The sequence below is a fragment of the Pleurodeles waltl genome, unplaced genomic scaffold (genome assembly GCF_031143425.1).
Source record: "Pleurodeles waltl isolate 20211129_DDA unplaced genomic scaffold, aPleWal1.hap1.20221129 scaffold_39, whole genome shotgun sequence".
NCBI lineage: Eukaryota > Metazoa > Chordata > Amphibia > Caudata > Salamandridae > Pleurodeles > Pleurodeles waltl.
Window position 1 is genome coordinate 3,991,256 of NW_027150097.1, and position 17,705 is coordinate 4,008,960.

General features: G+C 43.6%; 1 non-coding gene across 1 annotated transcript; it reads right to left on the reverse strand.

Annotated features, from left to right (window-relative positions):
* Positions 1–12,538: 12,538 nt before the first annotated feature.
* TRNAT-UGU (transfer RNA threonine (anticodon UGU)) lies at positions 12,539–12,611 on the reverse strand. The gene has a single exon. It is a non-coding gene; the product is annotated as a tRNA-Thr (tRNA).
* Between the last annotated feature and the right edge of the window lie 5,094 nt (positions 12,612–17,705).

Genomic DNA, 17,705 nt, shown 5'->3' on the forward strand with positions numbered 1-17,705 from the left:
AAGGGAGGAAAAAGGTGTCGTGCCTTGTTTATGGATGAAACAGTGGCGCAAATTGACAGAAAAAGAGGGATGTTTGGCGTTCCCAGAACACGGGACGTTAAATACGAGAGTTCTAGAGAATTTAAGGTGGATGTTAAGTTTACACAGACCACCCCCGAGGCCAGCTCAGAATGAGGCTTTAGCAATTTGGGATCTAATGGCTATTAAACAGACACAAGAGAAATTCCAAAGAAGAATAACAAGGACAGAAAAAACTTTAGCGGAAGCCAGGTGGGACAATGAAAGCGAAATGTGGAGACGAGGAATAGTTGATGGATTAAAATTGTTCCCAGCTATAACACAGGGAGGTGAGACGCAGGTAAAGAAAGCCACCTGTAAAACAGACAAAGACTCTAGTAAGCCCAAAGAAACTAAGAGATCTTGGGAAGAAGAAGATGATTCAGACGATGAAGAATTCCTAAATCAGATATTACATGATCTCCCGCCACCTTATGCAGTAAGCGATAATGTCCCGAGCACTAGTACGGATCCTGGGAACCAGACGCAGGAGAAGGGAGTTACTGACACAGTACAGGCTAGTGATATGGGTTCAATACAGAATGGTGTCAGTGTACCCACTGCGCCAGACATGCAGATACAGTTGCAGCCTCCACCGCAGATAGAGAATCTATCCAGACGTCCCGGTACTAGAGACTACTACAAATCTGATAGTGCCGCCAGACCCGATATATACAAAATCGAGGTTAGTGCAGATTGAGCCAACTCCACAATTGCTGCCCCAGCCGCAGCCACAACAGATACTGGGATATAATCCAGCAGCAGGTCCTCCGTTAATACCTGCCCCGGCTTCATTGGATCAGACCTTTGGAGTACTGCACCACGGGGTTTGGGACCAGGTCAGACAGCAGCTGCCATATCATTGCCAATTACTGTTGGTCCACCTGTACCACTATATGCGTAGGGTAAACCTGAGACAAGTGATCAAGGAATGGGGACCCAGGAAATGATGAGAGGGGGACTCACAGGAACCCCTCAATTAATATCGCCAAGATCACAAACAGCTGAACACCTCTGGTCCCTGTTAAGCCTTAGTCCGATTGGGGCTCCTATTGAGGCGATAAGACAAGCAGGGTCAAGTGTGTTAGCCCCTCAGACAATGAGTGTGGAAACATCACAGACTCCAATAATGCAGGCAGGAAATATCTTGTTGCAAGGTTTTTCTGTGCAGCAACTAAACCAGTGGCTGGGAAATAATAAACCTTCACAACTTGCTGCAATAACGGCAGAGAGAGATGATTACCTGAACTTTGTGAGACTGGGTGTGGAAGCAGCTGAATTAGTGGAAGGAACAATGGGGGTAAACAGATTAGAGCCATACACTGAAGCAGAATTTAGATATCTGTGCCCTAAGATCACTAAATAAGTAGGAAAGGTACATCAGAAATTAGCGAACCTGGCAGACAAATACAATATTGATATTGAGAATACTAAACATTTGAAAAGAAGTTACAGGTTAGACTTTGACTCAAAAGACTTCGAGCATATGAGGTCTGCTGGAATGAAAGCGCATTTAAAGGAAATATTGCAAAGTGCGCAAATCTGGGGAGCGTTAGAAAAGTGGGAAGGCAGATGGGCTAAGAAAAGAGACAAGGAGAAAGGTGACAGCCCAGGATCGAGTAAAGCTAAAACTACACCAGATACGGAATCAGTAAAGATGCTACCAATGAGAGAAACCACTGGTGGTGTTCTAATCCATGTACCGTGGTCCAGGGGAGACATCCTATCCTTCACTAATCATTATCCCAGGTTGAGGGAGAAACCGATCGAGTGGTACCAACAAACAGATAGGTTTGTGAAGCTTGCGAAGTGTCTCTGGGAAGACCTGAATACCTTGTTTGAGATCATTGTTCCGCCCGACTTATGGCTTGAGTGCAAGCGAGGGGTAGACTGGCCGACGCAGGAGCCGGCAAGGGATAAGGTGACCGGAGCACCCTCTGAGGAGGTGATGAAGTACTATCATAAAGTGATTGAGTTTTTGAAGCAGAAGGTGTCGCCGAAAATGACTGATTGGCAGAAAATGGACCAGACCTCACAAGAAGTTAAAGAATCAATACATGCTTACTATTAGAGGTTGTTGAAGGCATTCAAACATTACAGTGGTACTGAGACCATTGTGCCAAAAGACATGAACCATCTTGTGTTCAGATTCGTTGAAGAATAATTTGATCTGTTGGCAAGCGAAGCCGACTGATGAGGTGTTGCAGTATGCGAAATACTGTAGTGATGATGAAATTGAGCTGAAGCCGAAAAAGTTGAAGGAGAAAGTGATGGTGATGCAGATAAGGGCTGCGCAGGCAGGAATACAGGGAAATGGAATTCAGCAGATGATACAGCAGCAGCCACAAGGGAATGGTGTGTTTCAGGCACAACCAAGAGGTCGAGGTCGAGGTTTTGTGAATCGCGGTCTAGACTTGAATACTGTTGTGGTTCAAAATTACGCACAAGGGACGAAAAAGATGTCACCATGTCACGTGTGCGGGGCGTGGGGCATTGGAAGCGGGAATGCCCAAATGTGGTGCAGGATGGTATCGTTCAAGAAAGCTCTAATGTCGATACATTGCAAAATATGAGAGGTCCAAAATTGAGAAATCAAAACCCGAACCTTCAAAATAACATGGTCCAGATGCAAGGGTTACAGCCCATGCAGCAAATGCAAATGCTGCGTATCCAACCAGCGTAAATACAGCAAGTACAACAGCAGGTTCCCATGGTACCTAGACAGCAAATGCAACTACCAATGGCTCCAATGGGACAGCAACAGTTGATGCTTCCTCAGCAGGTCACAGGTCAAGTGATGAGCCAAGATAATACAGTACAGCAATTTCCATTGCGTGGTGAAGATGGAATGAATGAGGAATGGTCAGACGACAGTTCAGACAGTGAAGAGTGCAGGCTTGCAGCACCCCTAGAGGTAGATCAGAGGGGACCCTATGTAGAGGGAAAGGTAATGGGTCATAAGGTTTCATTCTTGGTTGATACTGGAGCTACACACTCTACAGTCAGAAGTGCAGAGGTTCCGAAATTGCCACTTTCGGAACATACCATAAGAGTGGTCGGAGTAGCAAATCAGTACTTGACAAATCCAAATACAGATCCAGTGCAAGTTGAGATTGGCAACTTCCAGGGACTGCATAAGTTTGTAGTCTGTGTTTCAAGTCCGGTATCCCTACTGGGAAGAGACTTACTGTGCAAAACGAAATGCTCGATTACCTGTTCCAATGATGGAATTGAGGTGCAGACAAACAGTGATGATGAAGGGGATGATGGTCAGTTCTCAGAGTTAGAGACAGAAACCGCGAATGAAGATTACCCTTTGATAACATTATTCCCGATGCTCACAGTGACTGACTTACCAGCCGAGTTACAGGGAACGGTGACAGAGAAAGTGTGGGACTTGACAGGAAAGGAAGTGGGATTGATAAAAGGAGTGGAACCAGTTAAAGTTCAAGTGAAGCCAAATGCAGTGGTTCCCCAGGTGCCACAATACCACAAGGCACAAGATGTTCTTATCCAGGTGGCACAAATAATTGCGGACTTTGTGAAACAGGGAGTCCTGAAGGAGGTATTGAGCAGTCCATGTAATTCACCGATAATGGGTCTGAAAAAGCCCTCTGGGAAGGTTCGAATTGTGCAGGATTCGAGAAAAATAAATGAGATTGTGGTGAAGTGTTGCCCCATAGTGCCAAACCCAGCAGTGATCATGTTTCAGGTTCCGTGTGATGCTGAAGGGTTCACTGTTGTAGACTTGTCACAAGCTTTCTTTTCGGTGCCTCTTCATGAGGACAGCCAGTTTTTATTCAGTTTCCAATTCCTGGACAAGGTGTACAGTTGGTGCAGAATTCCTCAAGGGTTTTCTGAGTCACCGTCCATCTTCAATCAGATATTGAAAAAAGACTTAGAATCCCTAGTACTGCCTTTCAACTCGACTCTAGTGCAGTACATTGATGACTTGCTGATTGCGTCCAGAACAAAAGATGACTGTAAATATGACACAATTGCCTTACTGAATCATTTGGGAAAGAACGGACATAAAGTGTCACCAAAGAAGCTGCAGTACTGTCAGAAAGAAGTAAAGCACTTAGGACACTTGATTGAGAGAGGGTCCAGGAGAATATGGAAGGAAAGGGTGACAGCCATTTTGCAAATGAACCCCCGACAACAAAGAGAGATGTCAGGATGTTTTTGGGTATGGTGGGTTACTGTCGCCAGTGGATACCCAACTTCTCAATTATCTCAAAACCATTGATAAAGCTGACAGGCAAAGAGATTAAAGATGAACCGTACACCATAACCCTATCCAAAGAAGAGCTTGAGTCATTCATGGAATTGAGAGCGTGCATGTGCAGGGCACCAGCTTTGGGTATGCCTGATTACACAAAACCTTTTCTACTGTTTTGTCATGAACGTGATGCTTGTTCTTTGTCTGTCTTAACACAGGTCCATGGAGGTACAAACCGCCCTGTAGTATATTTTTCAGCTACCTTGGACCCCATCGCACCAGCCTTACCGGGTTGTTTGCGCGCAGTTGCAGCAGTTGGTCAAAGCCTCACGCAGTGTGAAGGCATAGTGATGGGACATCCCCTAACAGTAATGGTGCCGCATTCAGTTGAAATTTTGTTGACTCGAACCAAAACTCAGCACATGACAAATGCCCGACTTACCAGATATGAGACAATTATTTTGGGGCACCTAATGTTTCACTAAAGCGATGTACTGTATTGAACCCGGCAACTCTACTTCCTGTTGAAAGTACCGAGATTAATAATGAAGAAGAAGTTGAGCATGACTGTCTTGAGGTAACAGAACTATGTACAAAGCCCCGACCTGATATTCAAGATTCGCAGTTAAAGGAAAATGACTGTATTATGTTTGTTGATGGGTCTTGTTTGAGAGACTCAGTCGGAATGCTGAGAGCCGGTTACGCTGTATGTACCGTAGCTGGTATCATTGAAGCTTCCTGGCTCGAGAGAGTGTATTCCGCACAAGTGGCAGAACTAATTGCCCTTACTAAGGCATGCCACGCAGCTGAAAATCTGAGAGTCACTATCTATACTGACAGCAGATACGGATTTGGAATTGTGCATGATTTTGGCCAACTGTGGTCACAGAGAGGTTTCATGACCTCCTCTGGCTCTCCTGTGAAAAATGGAGAAGAAATTAAGGATTTTTTACATGCGATTCAGTTACCTCTTGAAATTGCCGTGGTGAAATGCAATGCTCACGTTAAGTCACTAGACTTTGTGTCCATGGGAAACGTCTATACAGATCAAGTCACAAGGTTTTGCGCATTGAACTGTATATCGTTCAAGGATCAGTGGGAATTGTTACCGCAAACCGAAAATGATACATGTTTGAACCTTGCATTAAGGGTGGTTGATACACTAGATGAGCTAAAAACACTACAGGGTCGTGCTAGCAGAGAGGAAAAGCGCTCCTGGCAGAGAATGCAATGTGTACAAAGAGCTGACGACTTATGGGTCTCAGAGGAGGGGAAATTAGTTTTGCCAAACAGTCTTCTGTCACAATTCGCTAGGCTTTACCATGGGCAGGCACATCTTGGGAGAGATGCAATGATCAGGTCATTCAAGATTGACTGGTTTAGCCCAAAATTCAGACAAGCTGCATAGGTTACCTGTCACAGGTGCATCATCTGTCAACAGATGAATGTGGGAAAAGGGACTGTGGTAACTTTGAGCCACATAGGGAGAGCTGGTGGTCCATTTAGCAAGATGCAAATGGATTTCATTGAGATGCCTGTTTGTGGAGGATTGAAGTACGTGTTGGTGATTGTGTGTGTTTTCAGCCACTGGATTGAAGCTTACCCCACACGTAGAAGTGACAGTCTCACAGTTGCAAAGCTGCTGCTTAGGGAACTAATACCCAGGTTCGGGTTTCCGGTCTCTATAGAATCAGATAGGGGCAGACACTTTGACAATGAGGTGATTAAGCTCTTGTGTGCCGCATTAGACATTGAACAGAAGCTGCATTGTAGCTACCGCCCTGAAGTATCAGGACTAGTAGAACAAATGAATGGTACTTTGAAATCAAGAATGGCAAAGATGTGCGCAGTTACCAATATGAAATGGCCAGATGCATTGCCCTTAGTGCTGATGTCGATGAGGAACACCCCTGATAAGAAGACAAGACTATCACCCCACGAGATCCTTATAGGTAGAGCTATGAGGCTGCCCGCAGTACCTGCAAATGCTCTTGTGAATATCACGGATGATATGGTGTTGGACTACTGCAAAGGTTTGGGTGATGTGGTTCGCTCTTTTTCTCACCAGGTGGAAGCTAACACTTTGCCACCGATCAGTGATCCAGGTCACACTCTGCAAGCCGGTGACTGGGTGGTTGTCAAGAAGCACGTAAGGAAGTCGTGTTTGGAGCCGCACTGGAAGGGGCCATATCAAGTAATATTGACAACAACCACAGCTGTGAAATGTGCAGGCATTCCAAACTGGATACATGCCAGTCACACCAAGAAGGTGACATGTCCAACTGATGAGGAACTTGAAGTTTCTGACTCAACTGTTCTAGAGAGGGAAGTCTCAGGGTATGAAAACAGCCAAGAGAGAACTGAGACTGCAGTAGAGCCCACTGAGAACAGCCTAGTCCCTCAAACAATAAACAAGTTCTAGAGAAGTGACAGTGTGCCTATCTCAGTAGAGGCAGCCGGAGAACTAAATCAAGGAGAGGTTCTGCCAGAAGCAGACAGATACGGGTTAGAGCTAGAACCTGTTACAGATCCAGAAGAAGAAGGGGAAATAGTAGAGAGGGAGCAAAATACACTGGCATCCCCTGAGCCAGTTGCAGGTCCATCAAGAGAAAACACCATAGCACAAGAGGAGGGTGCTGTTCAGTGCCCTGAAAGAACAAGCAGGGAAAAGACGCATAAGGGAAATAACTGGCCAGAGAAGCAAGCTGTGAAAGAAAAGGTCCTACCAGGTGAAACAATAATAGAAGAAACCGATACCACAAGAACAGAAGATCTGGGTGAAGGAGAATTTCAAGGCGAACGCCGATTGAAAAGAAAAAAAATCGCAAATAGAAGGTATGCAGGTCCTGAATGGGCATATGCAACAACATCTGAATGGCAACAAGAATTCTTAGAGTTCTGTTTTGATCGAGAAGTACCAGGCCAATACTACGGTACCTGAAATTAATCAGGAAAAGAGACTGTTTTAAAACTGAAATTGAACGTTGGAAAAGCTAAGAAAGAGACTTATAAATTACCGGATGTAACACTGATAACCTGAAATGACTTTGAAAACCCGATTATGACAAGCTGCTAACCTGATTTGACAAAAGGGTCTTGAAGTGAGTGAAACGCTGTAAATATACGCAGCGAGAAAGAGACTTTTTGCATTAAGAGAAAAAAAAAAAGAGTTTTATATTGTCCACAATTGATTATTGTTCTACTATCTGATTCTTTACAGACATGGCTTATAATAGAGGTAGTAACAAAAAGGGTAAGGTATGTGGTTGGCTGAGTCTTATATTAGGTATTATGTGTGCAATAATAATTGTAGGTGTGATTGTGGGAATGCCGTGGTTGGATAAGAAAGTGACTAACAATGCTTCAAAACCTGAGACTGCAACGCTAACACCGTGGGAGAAGTTTGAGCAGGATGCAAGACACTTACATGAGGGAACTAACTCAAAGGGGGAACTTTCCACTTATGTTTTCTATCGCTTGCTGAATGAGTACGTTGAGACCATGGATGCGAAAAACTGTTATGTGCGCACAAAGATTCCTTCATCAGTACAAGAAGGGGTCACATATCATAGCTTGCCACTAACATATGGAATAAGTTGTAGTTTGCTACTAACAAGATTCTATAATCAAGAACATGTGCAATATTTTTATTCAAATTTGGATGTGGTGTTTTCTTTTGTGCCTGTGATTGAATTTCTGAACAAATTAGCTAAAGAGCATAGTATAAAGTTAGTTAGAGGTTTCTTTGAGCCGACACTAACCTTTGGCACAGCCTATGCACACCGCAACAATCTGACCTGCTTATTAACACCTGTAGAGAAAAGCTTTTTAGATCACACTGATGATAGACGCAAAGCATTGAAAGAAAGATTAGAAAAGGGGCTAGAGAAACGCACATATGCAAATGATTATGCCTACACTGCAATAAAGTCGCAAGGCAAACTAGCTATAGATGCATTACATGTAGGAAGGCTTTGTGTATATATAGGCCGAAATCTGAACTTGACACTTTATTTGTGGGAACGAGTGAATGCAGACATATGTTTTTGTTTCAGAGTAAATGGACATTCATGTTAAATGGACAGGATACAGCGATCCCTGGGATCTATTATATCTGTGGACTTAATGCTTATTACCATCTCCCTAAGGGATGGTATGGGACATGCTATTTGGGGATAGTTTTCCCAAAGATTTACCAGATTGATGACTTAAAGCAAATACCTAAAACGTCTGAATTACAACATACTAGACAAAAACGAGAGACAGCGGCTGCTGTCGTTGGCAGAATTTTTGGAGCCATAATTCCTTCGGTAGGGGTCATTTTAAACTCCATGAAGATTCAAAAGTTGTCTACTATTGTGGATAACATGCTGACATATTTTACAGGGGCAATACTCCTGATGGATACTGAACTTGCTGCGGAAAGAGCTATGACTCTTCAAAATCGGCTTGCTTTAGACATTCTTTTAGCAAAGAGCGGTGGAGTCTGCAAGATGCTCAACGAGAGTCATTGTTGCTCATTCATTCTGGATAATAGTAAAAAGATTAGAGGTATGCTCACTAACCTAACTAGAGATAGTGCAGACTTGAAGGACTTGAAGGAACCTGGAGTGTGGGAGAAATTAGGAAAGGGAATTGCCAGACTAGGGAGCTGGTTTAGCAATATTTGGAATGGCGTACTTGCAAAAATATTAGGTGGTCTATTAATTGTTCTAGCCTGTCTATTGGGATTATGGGGAGCATGCAAAATCAATGACAAAATTAAAAGAAATTGGAACAAGAGCAGTAAAAAGCATGAAGAAAATGAAAGGGAGAAAATGTTTAAAGAAATTTGGGAGAGTTCACACAAGGGACAAGATGTTGAAATGCGCATTATGCGTAAAGTGAAGAATTAAGGTGAAAGGTCAAAGGAGAAAGGGGAAAGATTTGTGTGATGACGAACGTCATCAGAGGAGGGACTGAGAGAGCGTAACTTATATAATCTATATTAACATGAAATGTTTATGAATTAATGTGTGATAATGCTGCATAGACACAATAACAATAATAATTTTTGCTTAAACGTGCACTTGAAATGTGACCACAGGGAGTGGCCACCAATGTATACGTAGACTAATAATAATGACCAAAAATGTTTTTTTTATCACGTTTTAAATAAGTTTGTACTAATGACTGCATTATTGAATCTGTGCTGAAATCCCCATAGGCCTTAAGTTTGCATGAGCCGAAGTTTAGCTGTTTGGCTTTCATATTAAATGTATTTTCCTATTTTGCAATGTGCTGACTCATAAAAGGACACAACCCTGCCTGTTCTTTTTCATCAAATTAGAAGATGAATGTAAACGTGTTAGATCCGCTCTCATGCATACTTTTCCCTGCTTGTGGAATAAATGTTAAAACAAACTGAAACAGTGTAGATTAATGTAATGTACAAGGTCATTCAAACCGGTGAAGACAATGGAACTGCTGACCAGAAGATGTGCAAAGAATTACAGAAAGATATAATCATACCGGACGTGCCACCTCTGAAGATGTCAATTATGAAGACCAATCAAAGACTTGTAAAATAATATGGGGTGAAGAGTTAGGTTACCTAATGTATTTTCTGATAGGTTAAAGGTAGTGGGGTATAACAGATGACCAACAGAATTTTGGGGGAATGTACAATGGAAAAGGGATAAAAACCCATGTCACGGGGAGTCATTTAGGTGGGTTAGGGAATGCTATTGATTTTATCCAGAAACTCTGTCACTCTGTTTGATGACTTGTTGGTTTACTTAAAACCTTCCTCGCCCTTAGACTGTCCATTATACACTTTACCTTCTTGTGAGGGAAGTGCCCTTTGGCCCCGGAGGTGAGTTTTGACTGATGGCGAATTGACTGATGTCCTGAAGATGAAGACTGAACCTGTGCGCTGACCTAAACCTTGGAGGGTAATTATGACAATGCATTTGTGATTTGTCTGTTTGCTTTTCCTTTCTAGGTACCAACTGCTTATTTTTGACAGAGACCTTAGTTAGATGTTTTCCAAATTGGTGTTCTAAATTGTTTTGCATTAAGCCCAACATGCGAATGCTAATCAGTGGTTAGGACAGGTGTTCACTAAACTGACGCAAATAGACAAACGACCGAGACTATGCTTTGTTGAACTGACGCATTATTGACACTCTGCTAAACTTGACCTATGTTCACGCCGTGTTATGTTCTGATGTTTGTGATTCTTGCTTTAATGAAAGCTTATCAAAGTTGCCATATCGTGACTATGCTATTATGCTTCTTGATGTTGAGATTAACGCATCTGCTTTTAGACTGTAATTAATAGGGAATAAAACTCATAAAATTCGACTAAATCGGTGTGGTTATTCATGGCTGAAAGGTCATGGAAGCGTCTTGATTTGATTAATGACTTTGACTAAAGTAAAATGCATTGTTGTGATAAATATTGATGACATTATTAATGTATTGATTGACATATTGATTAGCTATCTCGTCCTAAGGTGTCTCTCAACTGGGTCAAAAGATTCATTGGCCTAAAACGAGTCCTGATGTGTAATAAATTATCATAAAGGGACGCGTTATCAGAGCCACCCACCATGGTGTTATGCTTTAAATTCTGAATTTGTGCCTCTTCAGACCAAGCACTTCTAAACTATACTGCCTACCAGTATGGATGACATGTGAGTCCTACAACTTGTAGTCCTCTTTCCTGTGTAACGTTTCCTATACACTGACTGGCACACACAAGTGATTGCCTCCGTGTAATGTGTGTGTGATGTAAAAGTGCCCTCACACCCTGCACTGGTATGAATGGTGCTAAAAAACTAATTGAATGCATCTGAGAGAGTGGCATGAAGTCTTGAGGGGCACTGTTCAAGGGTGGTAATGCCATGTCCATGGCAGAAGTGAGGGGCGCCAACAAACACTGTCCCACCAGGTGCCACCAGCTCTAAAGCCGGCCCTCAGCAGCTGATACCGTTGGATAACTCTAATTGTTGTGCAGTAGATGCACCATGGATAATCAGACTTTATATTCACTTTCTGTGCTTCATCATATGGTGTTAGAACCAACATCTTTATAAATATGAGTTCCTTTCAGGCTGTGGTACTTGCCAAGCACATCAAAAGCATGACTACACAATGGAGCTGGAAGCCAGGGTTACCATGTAGTACCGTTGAATACAGCTTCAACATTCTGGGGCATATTTACAAGAAAGTGGCGCATCAGCTATGATGCGCTGCTTTTCTTGCGCTTCCCCCCCCAGCATCGCCATGCTAGCGCCGTATTTACAATACAACGCACCATGGCACACTGTAGCACAATAGCGTCAACATTTTTGATACTATTGTGGCGCACTGGTCGACTAGCGCCAAAAATGATGGCACTATTCCAGCAATGCTAACGCTTGGGGAGGCCCATTGGAATGGGAGCATCACTTTGATGCCTGCCATGGTCAGGCGGTAAAAACAACTGGAAAAATGACGCCGGGAAATCTCGTCAATTTCACTGCGGCATTCTTGTGGGCCTCTGAATGGTGGAAAGCCCCAGTTGCATACATTATGCCTGGCGCACGCATAATGTGGCGCAACGGATTACAAAGTGGCGCAATGCATGCATTTGTAAACCACTTTGTAAATTTGGCACCGGGAAAAGGGCCTCCTTGACACGTAAAAAAAAATTACGCTAGGGCGTCGAAAGGAGGCGCTAGGGCTTGTGACTATGCCCCTCTGTGTGTTATAATGACAGCATTACAACAGTGATGGGAGCATCTGCTACTCATTGTGACCCAATGGGCCTGAAAATGGCTGAGCTCCCATTGGTGAAAGCGGAGATGGTTCCGCCCCTGGTGGTTGTGCGTGAAGTTTTCTTTAGGTGTTTCACGTTGGGGTGGGGTCGACGTTGTGACTCCCCAACATCAGTAGGGTAAGTGTGGGTCTCCTGGGGGGGTCCTTGGGCTAGTGGCCTCCACCAAAGGCGATGACGCGTTACTGTTGCAGTGTGGGGGTGATGATGCGTCCAGCACCTGTTCGCACGACGTAAGTAGTTGTAGTTATAGTTGTAAGTCTTCGGACAATGGTGTCCTGTTCATTTTGAGGTTGTGACGTTGTCTTGGTATTTCTGCTCCACTGCGCTTTGGTTAAAAATAAGTGTTCTCAAAAATACTTAATTCCAAGTAATAAGAAACGTCATTGCAAATACTGATATTCTGCGTTCAGCTGAGCTCTGCAATTGGATAAATCAGCGGTGAAAAACAGAGTTGAAGGCCCCAGCGAGATTTGAACTCGCGACCCCTGGTTTACAAGACCAGTGCTCTAACCCCTGAGCTATGGAGCCAGCTGACAGCATTCCTCGCACAGTATTACATCACAAGGGAGCTCACTCGTGAGTGGAATGAAAAATGTTCTAGCTTACGCGTTAAGAATTTTCAATTCTATTAAGGACACGGAGGCGAGGATTATGCTTTCTCTTTCTTTACTGAGAAATTCACAGCAGCCAATTAAAACACATTTAAACAAAAAACAACATTTCCCAAAGTGCTCTAGTGTATAAGTCACATGCACCAATCAACCATAGTGACCTGAGTCCATAAAGTCCTTAACCTCGAACGTCATATCCTCTTTCTTTGCTTCAACCGAAAACAGTAAATTCCTTTCTCACGACCTCAAAGTCTTTAGATGATACCAACTCTCATCTAGGAAGGAAGAAACCAATGAAGGAGACCAGACTGAACATCAAGTCGGTTTTCCAAGAACGTAGACATCTGGATGGAAAGAACTTCAGGAATTCTTCTGATCCGTTCCTAAGAAATTATAATAAAAAACCAGCCGGTAATATTTTCAAACTAATGGTAAAAACCATTTAAAAATCTTTCACATCTTAATACACTCTATAAACGTGGGAGGGTAACAATGAATTAAGATTTTCAAGAGTAATAAAATTATTAATATTCATAAAGGGTGGGATAATCCTCGCCTCCGTGTCCTTAATAGAATTGAAAATTCTTAACGCGTAAGCTAGAAAATTTTTCATTCTATATCAGGACCGGAGGCTCGGATTATGCTAGTTCAAAGCTGACCCATAACCACAGAGGCCACATCCAAAACAGGCTTAAAATAAAACTTACGAAAAGTACTTTCAGACGACCAGTCTGCAGATTTCATAATGTCCGTTAAACTGGAACCTAACATAAAAGACTTAGATGCCATTGCTCCTCTTACTGAATGAGCTCCAAAATGGCTAGTATCAATACCTGCTTCATTCATAAGCCATCTTAACCACCTCGCAAGAGTGGCCGAAGCAACTGGTTTAAAAGGTTTCTGAAGTGCAATTAATACTTGCCCATTCATGTCCTGTCTATGTTCTTCTGTAGATACTTCATAATCTTTAAGACATTGTACCACACATAATTTTGAATTATCTGGAAAACAAGGGTACGTTACTGACCTGCAATTGTTCTTGGTTCTTCTGGAGATAACAAAGGTTACTCCCTCCGGAGAATAAAGTCTCCCCGATAGATCTAGGGCTCTCACATCTGAGACTCTCTTGCATTAGACTAAACATAGCAACATAGTTAATTTAGCTGACAATTGTTTCCGAGACAAGTATTTGTTACTGGGCCAAGAATCCAGAAATCTCAACATAATATTCACATTCCAAAGTACAGAGTACTTAGGCTGAGGAGGATTCGAAAATCTGATACCCCTCAACAGTTTACATACTAGCGGATGTTCACCTACCTGTTTACCTTCTATAGGTGGATGACCTGAAGAAATTGCCGATCTAAAATTATTGATTGTCCTATAAGCCAAACCTGAAGAGGCTAACTCAGCCAGGAAATTAATAATCATATCAATACCTGACCCCATGGGATTAAGGTCTCTTCCATTGCACCAACTAACCCATTTACGCCATGCCGAAGCATATCTCTTGTGGGTACTCTTTGCCCATGCTCGCTTGATAAAACCTTCAGCCTGTTGTGAAATTCCCGGGGCTTTCCATCTTGCCCTGAAACCCTCCAAGCCATCAGAGTTAGAGTCCCCGAGACAATTAAGGGATGTTGATGGCCCTCCGGACTGAGTAAGAGGTCCCGACGAGGAGGAATGAGTAGTGGAGGAGCACCTGCTAATTGAAGGGCAATAGGGAACCACGGCTGAGACCTCCACAACGGGGTTACTAAAATCAATTCTACCTTCTGTCTCCTCACTTGAGCCAAGACTCTGGGTATCAATAGGAATGGAGGGAATGCATAGCACTGGAACGAATTCCAATTCTGTAGAAAAGCATCCGTTGCCGAGGCTTGAGGGCCCGGCCTCCAACTGAAAATTTTTGGAACCTGGTTGTTGAGGCGAGACGCAAACAGGTCTATCTCGCAGAAACCCCAAGTCTGGACAATCTGTTGAAATATCTTTGGATCCAGCTTCCAATCGCTGGGATCCGTCAGATATCTGGAGTTCCAGTCTGATACTAAGTTCTGATCTCCCGGGAGATACTCCGCCAACACCACTAGTCTGTGTCTCAGGCAATAATGCCAAAATTCTTTGGCTATCTCCGCCAGAATTCTGGATCGCGTTCCCCCCAGTTTGTTCACATACCGTACTGCTAAAATACTGTCCATTCTCAGAAGAATGCAACAATCTGTCCTGATCGGGGAATCGCTGGAGGGCACGATAGTGTAAGGGGGCAGGAAATATAGCTTGAATGGAGGAGGCTAATAGTCCCACCAATCGAGCAATGCTCCTTAGAGAAATATTCGGCCTGAGTAATGCCGCTCTCAATTCTCTTTTGATATTGCAAATTTTTGCAGCTGGAAGTATCAAGAGGGAGAGAACGGAATCTATCCTGAAACCCAAGAATTCTATCGTTTGGGATGGTTTCAACAATGACTTCTGCGCATTGATAAGGAAAACTAATTCCTGTAGTAAAGTGATTGTCCAATTCAGATGTGTCAGCAACGTCGTTGCATCCTGCGCCATCAGTAAGATGTCGTCCAGGTATATGATAAGACGAACCCCCTTGGTTCTCAGCCATTCCACTACTGGTCTCAAGAGCTTTGTGAAGCACCAAGGGGCCGAGGATAGGCCGAGTGGGAGAGCCGTGAATTCTAGGCAATACCCCTTCCACTGGAACTGAAGATACTTCCTGTGGGGGACAAAAATCGGGATTGAGAGGTACGCATCCTTCAGATCTAAGCGAACCATCCAATCCCCTTCTAGAAGGATGTCTCGCAACATGTGCATCCCTTCCATCTTGAAGTGTCTGTAAACAATCCAAGAATTGAAGTCCTTCAGATTTAATACTAGCCGATGACCACCTCCTTTTTTGTCTACCACAAAAATAGGATTGCAAAAACCGGTAGGGTGTGGGGTTGAAAAAGTTACCGCACCGTTGTCTAACAACGCTTGTACCTCTATATCTATAAAATTCTGATTTGATTGGGAAAAACACATGTTTATCGGAGGGGCATGCTGAAACGGAGTGTTGAGGAACTCCAGGTGAAATCCCGACACTGTCTGAATAACCCAAGGATCTCCTGAAATCTCCCTCCATTTGTACAAACAGACTGACTCTTCCCCCTAGAAGGACTTGTGAATGTAGAATAATTTTTACCGGTAAAGGAGGCGTCTTGTATAGCTCCTTGCTGGCTCCTACGGTACCCTCTGCGGAACCTGGGTCTTCCTCCACGGGTCCGTGAGGGATAGAACGTGGTGTCTGCTTGATCTCCAGACCAGTTACCTCTACCCCTCGGGTAGTAATTTTGGGGACTGACAAAGCCACCTCGGCCGGGCGTTCGCCCGCCATAACGCCCAGCCCTGATAAAAAGGCCCCTTCTAAAAACTTTTTTAAGGGACAGTTGGGCCTTGTACAATGTCGAAAAAGTAGAGCAAAATTTGGCCAATTCTTTAATGAAGGATGAGCCGAAGAGGAGACCTTCAGCTGCTGGTCCCGCTTCGGAGGCAGCCAAGTCTACTAGTTTAGGGTCCATCTGCATCACTATGGATTTCCTGCGCTCAGTGGAAATAGCACCATTTGTGATGCCTAAAAGGCATACTGCTCTCTGGGCCCATCCCAATAAAACATCAGTGTTCACTGGGGTGTTTGATTCCTTTGAAGTGGTAGCCAAATCTAGGATTTTTGTTAATGGGCCTGCCATGTCTAATAATTTGTCTTGGCAGAGGCGCCAGGAACTGTCGAGACCCTTCTTAGGATCTTTCGCGTACTTCTTCATGAAGGTAATCATAGTGGGGTCAATCTCGGGAGTTTCCGCTACATTATTATCTAGCTCAGGCCTGGGGCATTCTGCCTTGAGTCTGGAACGCACCTCTTTATCAAAACTCTTCCTTAAGTTCGCGTGAACATAGAGAGCTACCTCAGGAGTTGGAAGCCAACTCGACTATCTAGGGTGTATAATCTCTGAAGGATTAAAATCTAAAATTTGAGGCGTAATGGAAATAGTTTTCGATTTTTTACTAAGGTTAGGGGTAGTAATGTCGTCTGAATCATCGGAGTCTTCCGAAGAAGAGGAATTACGATGGGAGCTATAATTATGCTCTGCGCTTCCTGCGTAACTTGTCAAACATGTCAGCATGTAACTCTCCAACAGGGTCCTCCTGTGAAATGTTCTTAGATTTTGACTTGGATTTTGTAGGGACAGGTGTAGCAGTGTCCTCAGAGGAAGGGGTGGGGTCCCCGGTCATCCAGCCCTGCGTTTGGGCATACTCTAATAATTGACCTGAGAAGGGGCCCAAAGCTCTTGCTAGAGCATCATTCACCGACTGTTGCACCCTGGAATCTAGTGCCTCAACCAGATTTAACTCCAGTTGGTTGTCGGTATCATCAGGGTAGAACCCTGCATCCTGGTCGTTCCATTGAGCCATAATAATAATATATAGGACCAGATGACAAGAATAATAAAGGAGTGAGTGGATAATCCTCAGCAGGCGAATTAGCAGAACAAAATAAATATATATATACCTAAAAACCACAACCAGTGAAAATAAGTATATATATATCAATGAAAAAACAACTGTGCTTGAGGAGGAAGGTGCCTGCATCAATAAAAGGTATTTCCCCTAGGCCAAGCCTTCTTTTAAATTTTACAACCCAGTGGAATCTTTTCTTAACTGGGCCTCAGGGAGGAGGTGAGTTAATGATTCCAGGCAAGCCCCGATGCCTCTTGCGCTGTCCACAAAGGAACCGATCTCATAAAATGGCAAAGGGAAATGAGATCGGCTCATAATGGGCGTGCACGCTTGGCAACACCGGTTGCCTGTGAAAACAGACTGCCGCAGGGCGTGCAGTCCTCTCCCGAGGTCCCTCCACGAGGGAAAATCCATATAAATATTAACTCGGCAGGGAAACCGAGCTGTAGCGTCTAACGGGCTCCAAATGAAAAAATCAATAACAGGAGAGTTCCCTCAACACTGGAAA